This window comes from Euprymna scolopes, chromosome 14 (genome assembly GCF_053919585.1).
Source record: "Euprymna scolopes isolate OS-2025 chromosome 14, ASM5391958v1, whole genome shotgun sequence".
NCBI lineage: Eukaryota > Metazoa > Mollusca > Cephalopoda > Sepiida > Sepiolidae > Euprymna > Euprymna scolopes.
In genome coordinates, this window is record NC_136495.1 from 125,631,349 (window position 1) to 125,644,380 (window position 13,032).

Consider the following 13,032-nt stretch of genomic DNA (forward strand, 5'->3'; position numbering starts at 1 on the left):
CGGGTTTTCTATTTTGATCGTGATGACAATAGTCTTCTTATCATATCTTGGATCGGTAAAGATCATAAGTTGTATAGCAGAACATTTCCGATCTCGCTCGTTGCACACTGTATCAATTTTGAATATCTGCATAAAAAACAAAAAAAAAATAATCCGACAAGGAATACTAAATTGAACATTAATAAATCCTTCCATCGCGGAGTCTTTAATTATGTCTACTTCTCATCAGAAGAAATATAATAGCAGAATATAACGATGAAATGCCATTCCAAGCATGAAATGAAACTAAATTATGAATACTACCATATTTGCATAAATGAAAACGTCTTTTAAATTGCATTGCAAATGGGGGTAACTATAGCAACAAAGAGTTCTGAAAGATCAACAGGTAATGGAATCAATGGAAATCCGCAGGTTAAATTCATACAATATAACCCCGGGTAACGCCATTAATCTGTTCCACGGTTGGTGAAATCCCCACATGGATGTCCCTTAGAAAAAAAAATTATGCAGCATATCTTTAAAATTAGAATGAAAATACAGTACAGTATATAACACATATGTATATAATAAAAACACATTCTAAATAAACCCGAAAGGCGGTGAAAATTCATTGACCAGGACCAGAATAATATCGTATTTCACATCGTACCCGAAAAAACGTACCCCGGGGGAACCAAATCTCAGGAGCATTGTATCAAATAGTTCTGCTGCATTTGGTAATATCCAGATGTAAATCTAAGACAGGTAAATCCGTCCAGGTACATTGAGATCAAAAGTAGAGAAAATCCCAAAAAATATTTGATAACTGTTTATAAATAGAATACATATTCTAAAAAGATATATTTCTTCTAAAATAAAAAAATATTCTGAAAAGCTTTTTTTTTTCAGGAAAAATTTTATTAATAAGGTTTATTTAGAATGCATTTTAGTCTAAGTATAAAATAAAATTACATTAATAAAACAATACGGAGATTAAATATTAAAGACGCGGTTATTCTGATACTATTATTAGAAAATATGTTAAAGAAAACGCGAATGGTTGCAAAATAATTGATAACAAAGAATTCATTTATTGTAAAATCAAGTTAATAACATTCATATGTATGTTATTTAAAATCAGTCAGTAAGCATTTAGATAGTTTTCTTGCTCCCTTAATAATTTGGACTCTAAAGCTACAATCTGTTTTCTAATTTCTTTTATCGGGCGTTGTTCCCTTGTTTCTATTGTTGTGTTGTTGTGTAATAAAGGGGGTCGCGTGTGTGATCGTCTAGTTGTTCTGTCTATTTGTTGTATCTTCATATTTAATTGTTCATATGCTTTTGTGTGTGTATTCATTCACTTCAGACAAGGAATTGGTTTAATAGTTATTTATTCGCCTTCCAGAAGTCGACCGCAGAAGGATGGAAGTTAATCACTGGCCTGCGTTGTTTCCTTTCTTGGTCTCATTTCCACAAACGTTAGCACCCCCCCCAGCGGAGGGGATTGGACGACTGTCAAGCCGTCCGTCGCCTTCTAAGTCAAAACCCAATCTCCCCAATTTAGCTTACCTGATCACGTGACTCACCCGCATCCGACCAGCTGACCCTCGCTTCCTGTCATCCTGTCTACAATATAATTTACACGTCTCCCTCTCTTTCTCAATCCATTTTCTAACATTATGCCAAACCCTTAAATTCTCTTTTTCTTTTCACCCTAGATATTTTTCGTTTCTCGTTCTAAGCGACTAGCATACGTAAAAATGCCATTTAGTTTACATAAGAATACTATGTGACACATTTTAGAATAAATTATTCCATAAAGTAAGTTAATGTATGTATTCTTTATTATTTTACTGTTAGGTTCTTACATCGTTTTGCTGTCACCGTTTTGGATTTTAATTTTGTATGATTATTTTTATATTCTTTTTTATATATCATTCTCATTGTATATTACATCTGTTTTTATTATTACTAATTATAAAATTTATTTAATTTAGATTTTCTTTTTATGTTTGACTTTTCATTGCTTATTTTATTTTATTCGAACTAACTAATTTATTTATTAATTTGTGCCGTAAATCACTTTGTTATTTTAATCGTGAGCTAATAATTTCTCCTTGTTCAATGTTATAATTACTATCTCAATCTATTCTTGTAGAATCATCATATATTGAATATTATATTGTACGACGAATAAATTCTCTGGTGGACTACTCAACAAAATAAATAAAAAATAAAAGGAATAATAATTACAGTGTCATTCATCGAATTCCACCTGTGGTATTCTTTACACTATCACGTCAGTTGAGGTTTGCGCTCGACGATCTAAAAAAATCGTATCTTTTCTCTTTCAGAGAAACAAAGATTTTTACAGGGAACTATTTTACGTTATACATGGGAAGGTTGCAGCGGTGTAACGTTAATTTGTCTTCTATAAAAATGATTTTATCTATAAGAGAAGGTAGACTGTTGAAAGATCGGATTTTTTCGATTTTTGATACTTATCGAACAGCTGTCTGTACAAAAATATCTAAGAACACTACCATATCTATATATATTTCTCTCTCGTACTTTCTCTCTGATCTCTCTCTCTCTCTCTCTCTCTATATATATATATATATACACATATACATATATATGTACAACCATGACATATATACATATACATAAATATATGTATATATATATATGTGTGTGTATGTGTTTATATATTGATGCTACAGTTAAACAATGTTCAATACTCGAAGTAAATCTTATATGAAGATAGAATTATGAATATTAACTATTTAAGTCTTATAGTACGTAAACAAAGAATGCAAGAATGATATGAACTATTTTATAGAGTTTTTAGTACACGTTTTTTTTCTTCAAAGCAATATGTTTAAGAAAGAAGATTCAATAGACTTGCACTTACTTTACTAGTTATTTTTTAAAAAATGTAAACAGCCGTTCAGAACATAATTTTTAAAAATATAACAGATTACGAAGAGCTATTTAAATTAATGGCCATGTGTGAAAAATATTATTATAATAAAACTATTAATGTATTGCTGCGCCCCCACACACATAGATATATCTATATACACAGACAAAAAGTAAACTGAATAAAACGCACGTTTTAATTAAATCATATTCCTTTAATGATTTATGCATGCATGTGTGTTTTTGTGTGTGTTTTGTTTATCTCTCACTATATATGTGTCTGTCTGTGTAAGTGCGTTGTTGCTACTAATGGCGGAGTTTATGTTAATGTAATTACAATTTCCAATTTCACTCCCGTAATATCCTAGATTCCCAGTCATTTTGCCAGTTCGAATACAAAAAGTAGCAAGCACTTCTAAGTAAATTGTTAATGTCCTCTGGTTAGGTATATGTATAGTGGCTCATCCTTGCCTTTCAGCAACTGGACCTAGAATCTAAACACCGCCTCTGTACACATATCTTTGCCCTTTTGCTCAAATGTGCTGCTGACCAAATATTCAACAAAATACATTTTAATATAAATGTGCGCAATAAAACCGGTGAAGTACATACACTTTAGAATCGCTGCATTATTCTCCAGTGGGAATGGCCTATGTTTAAGGGAGCGTGGAATGATTGAATCTGGGGGTATGTGTTGAAATTGTCCGGTAGTAAAAGCTGTTCCCTCTTCGAGGCGAGCGAAACGGAATAACTAAATATTCGTCGGGATTATTTGTGCAAGTGCAACATTTAAGTGCACATGGCATGCGGCATGAACATTCTCAAACTGACAGATTCTTCGAAGTGCTGTCAACAGTAATCATCGACGATACTTCTTGATTGCCGGCGCGTTGAGGAGAAAGGGAAGACATGTACATGCGTACCGAGAAATGTATTTAGCTGTATTTGATTTTAAAGTGTTTGACCAAAATTAGGTGATGACCGCGAGGGTAGAGCTGGCGATATATTTGTGCTTATTTTGTCAGCTCTATAGAATAACATTTGGAGCATAATCTATATAAATAAAACAGTAGACGTATGTGTGTGTAAATATCTAACAGGGAAAATATTAAATTACTGGTCACATAGCACTGACATTCTCAGGAAATAATATCCATGCACCGAGGGTCGTTTATAGTGAATAATATATTAGCTTACATGCATCTATATCGCATAAAAACATCGGCAAATTTGCATGTAAAATGTTCATTAAGCGTTAGCTTACAATTTTTTGTGCGCATGTGCGTACATTTGTTTTTTTTTCTTTTTCTCAGGCTGGAACGCTCGTTTTTTATTTATTTAAATTCGAACTGATGCCACCAATTCATTTTGTTCTGTTTTTGTATTTAAAAAAAGGAAGACAACAAAATCATATGTACATATTACTCGCCGTTTGAAATTTGTTAATATGAAAACAAACTGATATATCTTTTCACAATCTCATATTTACTTAATTTCATACATTATTTTAAGACGGAGGAGAAGGAAACGACACACGGATTACGGACGGTGCTGAAATAATAACGTTATTATTTGGAAAGGCAGTCTTAATATGGGGAGTGGAACTATTCTGTACTTTCACCTAACAATTTATTAAATAAGAAACTGACATGTATTATCTCTATGTTTGTTTAGTATTAGTTAACATTAAGTATCTGTTTTTCAATCCAATTTCTTGATTAGTTTATTACAAAGGAAGTTTTGGCTAATCACTATCTGCATTTGAAATATTTCTTTTTTGAGCAGTATGAATTTTAAATAAGGTGCTTCTGCAGTGTAATACTCATATTTAAAAAAAAATACAAACAATTTATTATGAAATCATGTATTTCCAAAAACTGTTGGGGCATTTTCGGAAGTGAGGTCATGTGTTGATAATGGGGGGGGGGAACAAGCACGATGATATTGCTTTAAAAAGTACTCTGGACACCGCCAGGGATTACCAAACCTTCTTTTTTTTTTAGGTAAGGTTAGGGTGTGGTTAATTAGTACATGTTAATCCTCCCAAGCATTACCAATACTTTTTTCTGTTTATCTATAGGGGGTAGTAGATTATTTCGCTGAAATGCTGCGTCAGAAAAGATAGTACATTTTGATCTTAGCCAAAAAGCCAAGTAAGCTTCATATAGTTTTATACCAGACATAACCGCCTTCTAAAAAAATATACAAAATAACCGACACAGCGTATATTTAAAGAGGTGGGAAGGGGAACATGGAGCCAGTCCCGGAAATACCTGAAGCAGTTTGTGATCTCAAAAACACTTTCTTTTAAAAAGAAGTGGGGGGATACGGAGTCAGACCCGGGAACCGTTTACGAGTTAAACATTACTATATTTCATTCATATTTTTAAGAGTGGGGTGAGGAATATAAAGTTAGTCCCAGAAATGGCTGCGACATTTTACGTTTTAGATATTAATTTAATGTATATTTTTAACAGTAGGGTTGGGGATAAAAGTTAGTGCCGGAAATGGCTAAAACGGTTAACAATATAAACATTACTTTATTTCATGAGTAATTTTAACAGGCATTATTATTTTCGTAAGGGCTGGGGCGATAATGTGGAGTAAAATAATGAAAAATAATTGTCTAAATTAATAATATATCAGAGAATTATGAAAAATTATGAAATGTGAGTTTATTGATTTCTCTTTTCTTGAATAAAATAATAAACCATTGTTATTATTTTCGTAAGAGGGATAATAGGGGTTTAAATTATGTACACCTATTGTCAACATTCGAACACTTCCAAGAATTATGAAAAATGATCAAATATGAGTTTATTGATTGGTATGTTTGTAATAAAATAATCGGTCTAGATAATATATCAAAGTTATTATTTTCGTAATGGGTGGCCATAACCTGGGTTAAAATTATAAAAAATAATTGTCGAAATTAGTATTATATCCAAGAAATATGAAATATGAAGAAATATGAGTTAACTGATTGGTGTGTTTATAATTAGATAATCAACTCAGACAGTATATACAAGTTATTATTTTCTTAAGTGCGGGGAGAGATAATGCGAGTTTAAATCACGAAAAATGATTGCTGAAATTGGTAACTTATCCAAGAATTATTAAAAATAATGAAATGTGAGTTAACGGATTAGTGCGTTTGTAATGAAATAATAAACCCAGATAATATATCAAAGTTATTATTTTCGTATGGGGTTGGATGATAATGTAGGTTAGAATTGTGAAATATGATTGTCGAAATTAGTAACATATCCAGGAATTATGGACAATTGATTGAATATTAATTGATTTATGCGTTTGTAATTAAATGATCGGGACAGACAATATATAAAATTATTATTTTCGTAGAGGGTGATAATGTGGGTTAAATTTAAGAAAAATGATTGTCGAAATTAGTAAGATATTCAGGAATTATGAAAAATAATGAAATGTGAATTAATCGATCGGTGTGTGTGTAATGAAATTATAAACTCAGGCAATATATCAGAGTTAATATTTTCGCAAGGGCGAAGGAAAAATCTTGGTTACAATTAGAAATGAGTGTCGAAATTAGTAAAATATCCAAGAATTATGAAAAATGATGAAATGTTAGTTTATTAATATGTGTATTTATAATGAAGTAATAAATCCAGGCAATATAGGTATTATTTTGATAAGGATATGGGCAATAATTGTTGAATAGGGAACACATATTGAAGGAGGGACGGCGGGGACATATATATATATATATATATATATATATATATATATATATATATATATATATATATATATATATATATATATATAACAATGATGAGGGAGAGAAACAAGACATTTATACAGTTCTGAGCTGTTGCTTCTAAACACATATAGCTAGGGTGAGAGAATGATACATGCACAGTTCTTATATTTATCGTCACACATATAGAGAGGGGGAGGGGTACATATTCTTGGAAGGATTACGCAATGCTCAAAAGAACATGATTTACACAGTACCTTTTAATGTATGGAATGACGGCAGGAAGACAACAGTTACAAATGGTGATTCTTTATTTCATTGGACCGGTCGAATGATATGACGTTAGGAATTCAAATTTGTTCTACATAGTTTAATGTGTCTACACTTCGCTTCGAAAGGGGCATCTGACCACTGTCAGACTATCCTGATTTCTAGTGATTAGCAGACTCAACTGTTCTGTCTCAACTACCGCCCTGATCTGACTCACTCTATATCCTATATTGAGAATATCCCCTTTGGTATGACGTCAAAAGTGTGTTTCCCAACGTTACCAATTCCCGTGGATAAGCACACGTTTTTTCAAACACACTTTTGGCAACAAAAATTCTCAACTAACCTATTTTTAGACCTAACCTATTTTTTACAATATATTTTTAATTTGGATTGTTCATTTTTTTAAGCTGACATTTTTAAAATTCAGTTCTGTAATTAATGAACAATCTACTCTTGTTCCAATATAAACAATATCTTACTAATTATAATAGAATTTTACAATATGTCTTTTAAACATTCGAATTTCTAACATTCTATTTCTGAACCTTGCTTACAAGTTCCAAGTCTCGGCTTATCCTAATCTCATTTTAAATTATGTAATGCTCTTCTTATTTACAGGGAAAGGGAAAGCCCTTTTTCCATGTAACATTCTTATCCTTCCCATTTTTCAAAAAATGTACGCATTTTTATATTTTAGTAAATTTTCGTGGTTAAGAAAGATCAGACTCCATACAAAAACTTCTTTACTCAACCCTTTTCCAATTGACATCATAATTTTTTCGTTGATCAGAATATCTCTCTCTCTCTCTCTCTCTCTGATCTTCCTGTCATTTCCTTTTTGGGTGCAGGGTATACCTCCTATGATTCATATCAGCTGCTTTATCCAGCCACCCTTAAACCGTGGGCCCATTTTACCTCTTCGAAATCGACGACTCTTTTCGTCCAAATGTGTCCTGATCCTTTCATTTGTCTGGGTGTTTTACTAGTTAGAGCTCTGTCTCACGTTCCAACTATTTTATCTTTTGGGACATACTCAAATCTCATTTACTTAAATCTTTGTGGTTTTGCTTCTAATTATTAAGATGTACCTTTTAATGGCACTGATTCTCTTGGATTTCCTTTCTTCAACCTTGGAACTTGATGAAGACTTAGAAAACATCACCTTTAACTTAATAACTCTCACCTCTTGCGTCAAAATTCATATCTGTGCACTGAATTACAAGTTTGGCTGTCATTTCTGTGATTTTTCTTTTTTTTCATCAGAGCGTCCAAGATTCTTACAGAGATATTCCGCACTCATACATCTCTAAAATATAAGGTTATATCCTTTCTTCCTACGTACATACGGTATATTTTACTTTTTTCTCCCTTCTTAAAGCTATATGCGATTCTTATAGTCTTATGGTACCCTAAGAAATTCTCGCACCCTTCACCGACTTCCTTTTTAATTTAATGTGCCGAGTTTTATCATTCTGCTCGGTGGCGTCATATGCAGCATGCTTTATAAGCCACAATAACCCAGGATCCCATCTATATTTTTCTAACAGGGACATCTCTAATGATCTTTCCTGGCAAGCTATACTTATTGCGAAAAATGTTATAGGCATAAAAAAATTACAAAAAATAAAATAAAAAAGAAACATTATCTCTTTTGGCTTATCACACCCGAAAAACTCCCGAAATACCCGTTTACGTAATTTTCTATTGTCCCCTCTCGAAAAATTGTTACTGATTGCTAAACCAACAATTACTCTCAAGTAACGTCTCATTTTTATTATACTATGACTTGTTTCTTTTCATTTTAATATATTGACTTAATTATGACTTTGATCCTGACGTGTAAATACAATAATATTATACATTCATTTAAAACAATTTAAAATACTTCTCAGACATTTAAAACAAATACATTGTTAGATTTAACTATGATTACAACTTAAGTTACAATTATAACTTTTTTCATGAAAATTTTTCGTTAACAACAACAAAACAAGAAAAATATGTCAAAAAAGTGTCCCTTAAAAACACACACATGTAGAGCTGAAAAGTTCAGCTAGAAACAAAAAAACTTTTTTAATGAATATGAATTCCACACGCTGTTTTAAAACGTGCATGCGACATTTGAAAAATATATTGATTGACAGTTATAATTCAAAAATGTCAGATTTGCCGGATATTTCATAGCAACGATAATGACATAGATTTCTTTACTCGTGTCTGCATATATTTAAAACAATTCATTTATCCATGAATTTTACACTTTCGTACGTTTGAACTCGTTTTTCTTACGTTTTACTGTCTGAGTGTGTATGCATTTATTTTTTTTTCGTTTCTACTTTTTTCTTTTTCCTCTGCGGTACATCATCTTTTCTTCTTTTTCTTTTCTTAAAGTGCATTTTGTTTCGTGCGTAACTACATGCTTCTTTTTCGTTCTATTTTTCTAAATAGTCTAGCATTTTTTCGTATCTTTCTAAATAGGTTATTCGTATGTGGCTGTTTTTCTTATTGTTATTTTCTTTGTGGCATTTTTTTCGTGAGTGTGCACGCTTTACATTTTGTGTATGTGTGTATTTCGTCTAACTAAGGACCTTAGTTGTTTCCGTGGTGTACGCGAGATTCGTTTTTTTCCTCAACCTTTTCTGTTGTCACTGGAAAACTAGCACCAAAAAACTTATATGTTGTATTGAGAGGGTTTCCTATTAAAAGAAATCTGACGTGAGATTAGTATTCGGGCCATATAATACACGAATGACGATGACGATGTAAGGGAGAGGGGGAGAGACATTTATACATATTACAGTTCTCTTCTGAGATGCTTGGGACTGAGGGCTATAGGATGATAGCTGCATATTTCTTATATTTCTTGTAACACATATAGAGAGGAGGGGGTACATATTCTTGGAAGGATTACGCAATGTTCATGAGAAGATGATTAACCTTTAAATTTGTGGAATGACGACACGAAGACAACAGTTAAACATATCGATGGTGATTCTTTATTTCATTGGACCGGTCGAATGATGAGGATGCCAGGAATTCACATTTGTTCTACATAGTATAATTATTCTACACTTCGAATCTGACCACTGACTGACTCTCCTGATCTATGCTGGCTTGCAGCCTACCCAGTTCTGCCTCTACTACCGCCCTGATCTGACTAACTCCAACTCCTATATGGAGAATCTTTCTTTTGCTATGATGTCAGAAGTACGTTTTCGAACGTGACAGATTTACGTGGCTAAGCACTCGTTTTTCAAACGCACTTTAGACAATAAACAATTCTCAACTAACCTATTTTTAACAATCTATTTTAATTGTTATTATTCATTCTTTTTAGCTGACATTTTTAAAATTCAGTTCTGTATTTAAGGAACAATCTACCGTTTTCCAATATAAACAATATCTGACTATTTATAATAGAATTTAACAATAGTCCTTTTTAACATTCGGATTTCTTCCAATCTATTTCTGAATCTTGCTTACAAGGTTCGAGTCTCGGGTTATCCTAATCTCATTTTAGATTATCTAATGTTCTTCTTATTTACATAGAAAAGGACAGCCCTTTTTCTTGTAACATAATGTGGGTTACAATTATGAGAAATGGGTGTCAAAATTAATAACATATCCAAGAATCTTGAAAAATGATCGAATGTGAATAAATCAATTCATATGTTTATAATAAAATAAACAAGCCAGACAATATATAAAAGTCACTTTTTAAGGGAGGGGTTATAATGTAAGTTAAAATTATGAAAAATGATTGTCGATATTAGCAACATATCCAGGAATTATGAAAACTTATGAAATGTTAATTAATTTATTGGTGCGTTTGTAATTAAATAATCGGCACAGACAATATATCAAAAAAATTATTTTCCTAAGGGAAGGGGGCGATAATGTGGGCTAAAATTATAATAACATGATTCTCGAAATTAATTATAATATTCAAGAATTATGAATAATTATGAAATGTGAATTAAACGATTGGTATGTTTGTAATGATATAATCAACTCAGACAATATATCAAAGTTATTAATTTTATTAGGGGGTGATAATGTTAGTTAAAATTATAAGAAATGATCCTGGAAATTAGTAACATATTCAAGAATTTTGAAAAATGATGAAATGTGAGGAAATTGATTGGTGTGTTTATAATGAAATAATAAACCCAGACAATATATCATTCTTATAATTTTTCGTAAGAGGTGGGGCGATAATGTCGGTTAAAATTATGAAAAATGATTCCCGAAATTAGTAAAATATTCACGAATTTTGAAAAATAATGAAATATGAGTTAATTGATGGATGTGTGCGTAATGGAATAATCAACCCAGACAATATATCAATGTTACTATTTTACATAAGTAGGTGGGTAATATGGGTTTAAATTATGAACAATAATTGTCGAAATTAGTAACATATCAGAGAATTTTGAACAGAAATGAAATATGAGTAAATTTATTGGCGTGTTTGTAATGAGATAATAAACCAAGCCAATTTATCAGTTTCAGCGATCAACAATATTTTTTTCTGAATTTTCAATGTTAACTTTATTTTATAATGAAGCAGGGGTTGTCTACTCACTTAATTGTGTCAGTGTATTTATGGATTAATATTAATATACTGCTGAGGCATCTTCAAAAATGACATAATTTTTCTTACAATAATAGTAGCGATAGGGAAAAGGGAAAGGATCGTAGTAAGGTTGAAATGTATGGTGAAGCAAGGGTTGCAAACTCATTAATTAATGCAATAACTTTATGTATAAATTTGGAAATTCTAATGATCCATCTTCTAAAAATTATTTCAATTTTCTTTAAATTATGATAGCCTTACTAGAAAGAGACAGTATGTTATATATGTTGTACAATACCTGTCGAGCGTATGTTAAATTGTTTCATATATGTATACAAATTACCCGTCCAGAGGTAGACAAATATATTTACAATATGTGAAGTAATATTCCCGCCCAAAAAAGGTAAAATCATTCCATATACATTCTGTATATTATCTGTCCTAGAACAGGTACAATTATTCCATACATGTATAGGTCCTAGATTCGGTAAAATATTCTTTTGCTCGAAATAACAAATGCTACATAAACATTAAAAAATGCTCTCTCTAAAGAATAACAAATATATTCAAAACAAACTTAAATGTTTCCATTGTTTATACGGTCCCGGGCAACTCCGGGTAGTCCGGTTAGTACAACATAAAGCAAGATGAAGTTACCTGTGAATAATAATTTGAATAAAATATAAATACACCTGATGTCACTATAAAAGGTAGAAATTGTTGAATATTACTAAGATAAAAATGTAAAACGTATATCATAGTTTATACACACACACCTGCACACATTTTCACGTACACATACATATATATATATATATATATATATATATATATATATATATATATATATATATATATGTCTGTGTGTGTGTATATATATATGTATGCATATGAATGTTATCGTTTTTGACGTTTAAATGTATATATAAAAACGACATTATTTTTGCACCAACCATATATATATATATATATATATATACATATATATATATACATATATATATATATGAATATATATATATATATATATATATATTCATATATATATATATATATATATATATTCATATATATATATATATATATGTATATATGACTCACGATTTAATATTAGCCTATTAAGCGATGATCTTTGTAAACAAAATGAACTTAATGGTTAGAAGCCCTGACTGTCGTACGGGCGGTCTTCGATCCTGGCTTGAGGTAGTTTTTTTTTTTTTTTTTTTACACAGTGATCACCACTTATCAAGGCCTGGAAGCCACTCAGGGATAAGGGTTATTGCTAGTACATTACGTTAGTGAGGAGATTTTATGAAGTGTTTACTTAAGGGGGCGGTTCATTAGGAATTTGTTAACATTAGACTTGAAGACATCCAAGTTGTAGTCCGGAGGGAAGCAGGCAGACGGAACAGAGTATCACAGGCGTGCAGTTCTAAGAAAGAAGCTTTGTTCATGAAATCCGCGTTTTGATTTAGGCACAGATATAGAGTGGGGGACATTTTTCACAGTGGATTCAGCTAGACGGGTGTTTTTCGTGAAAGAT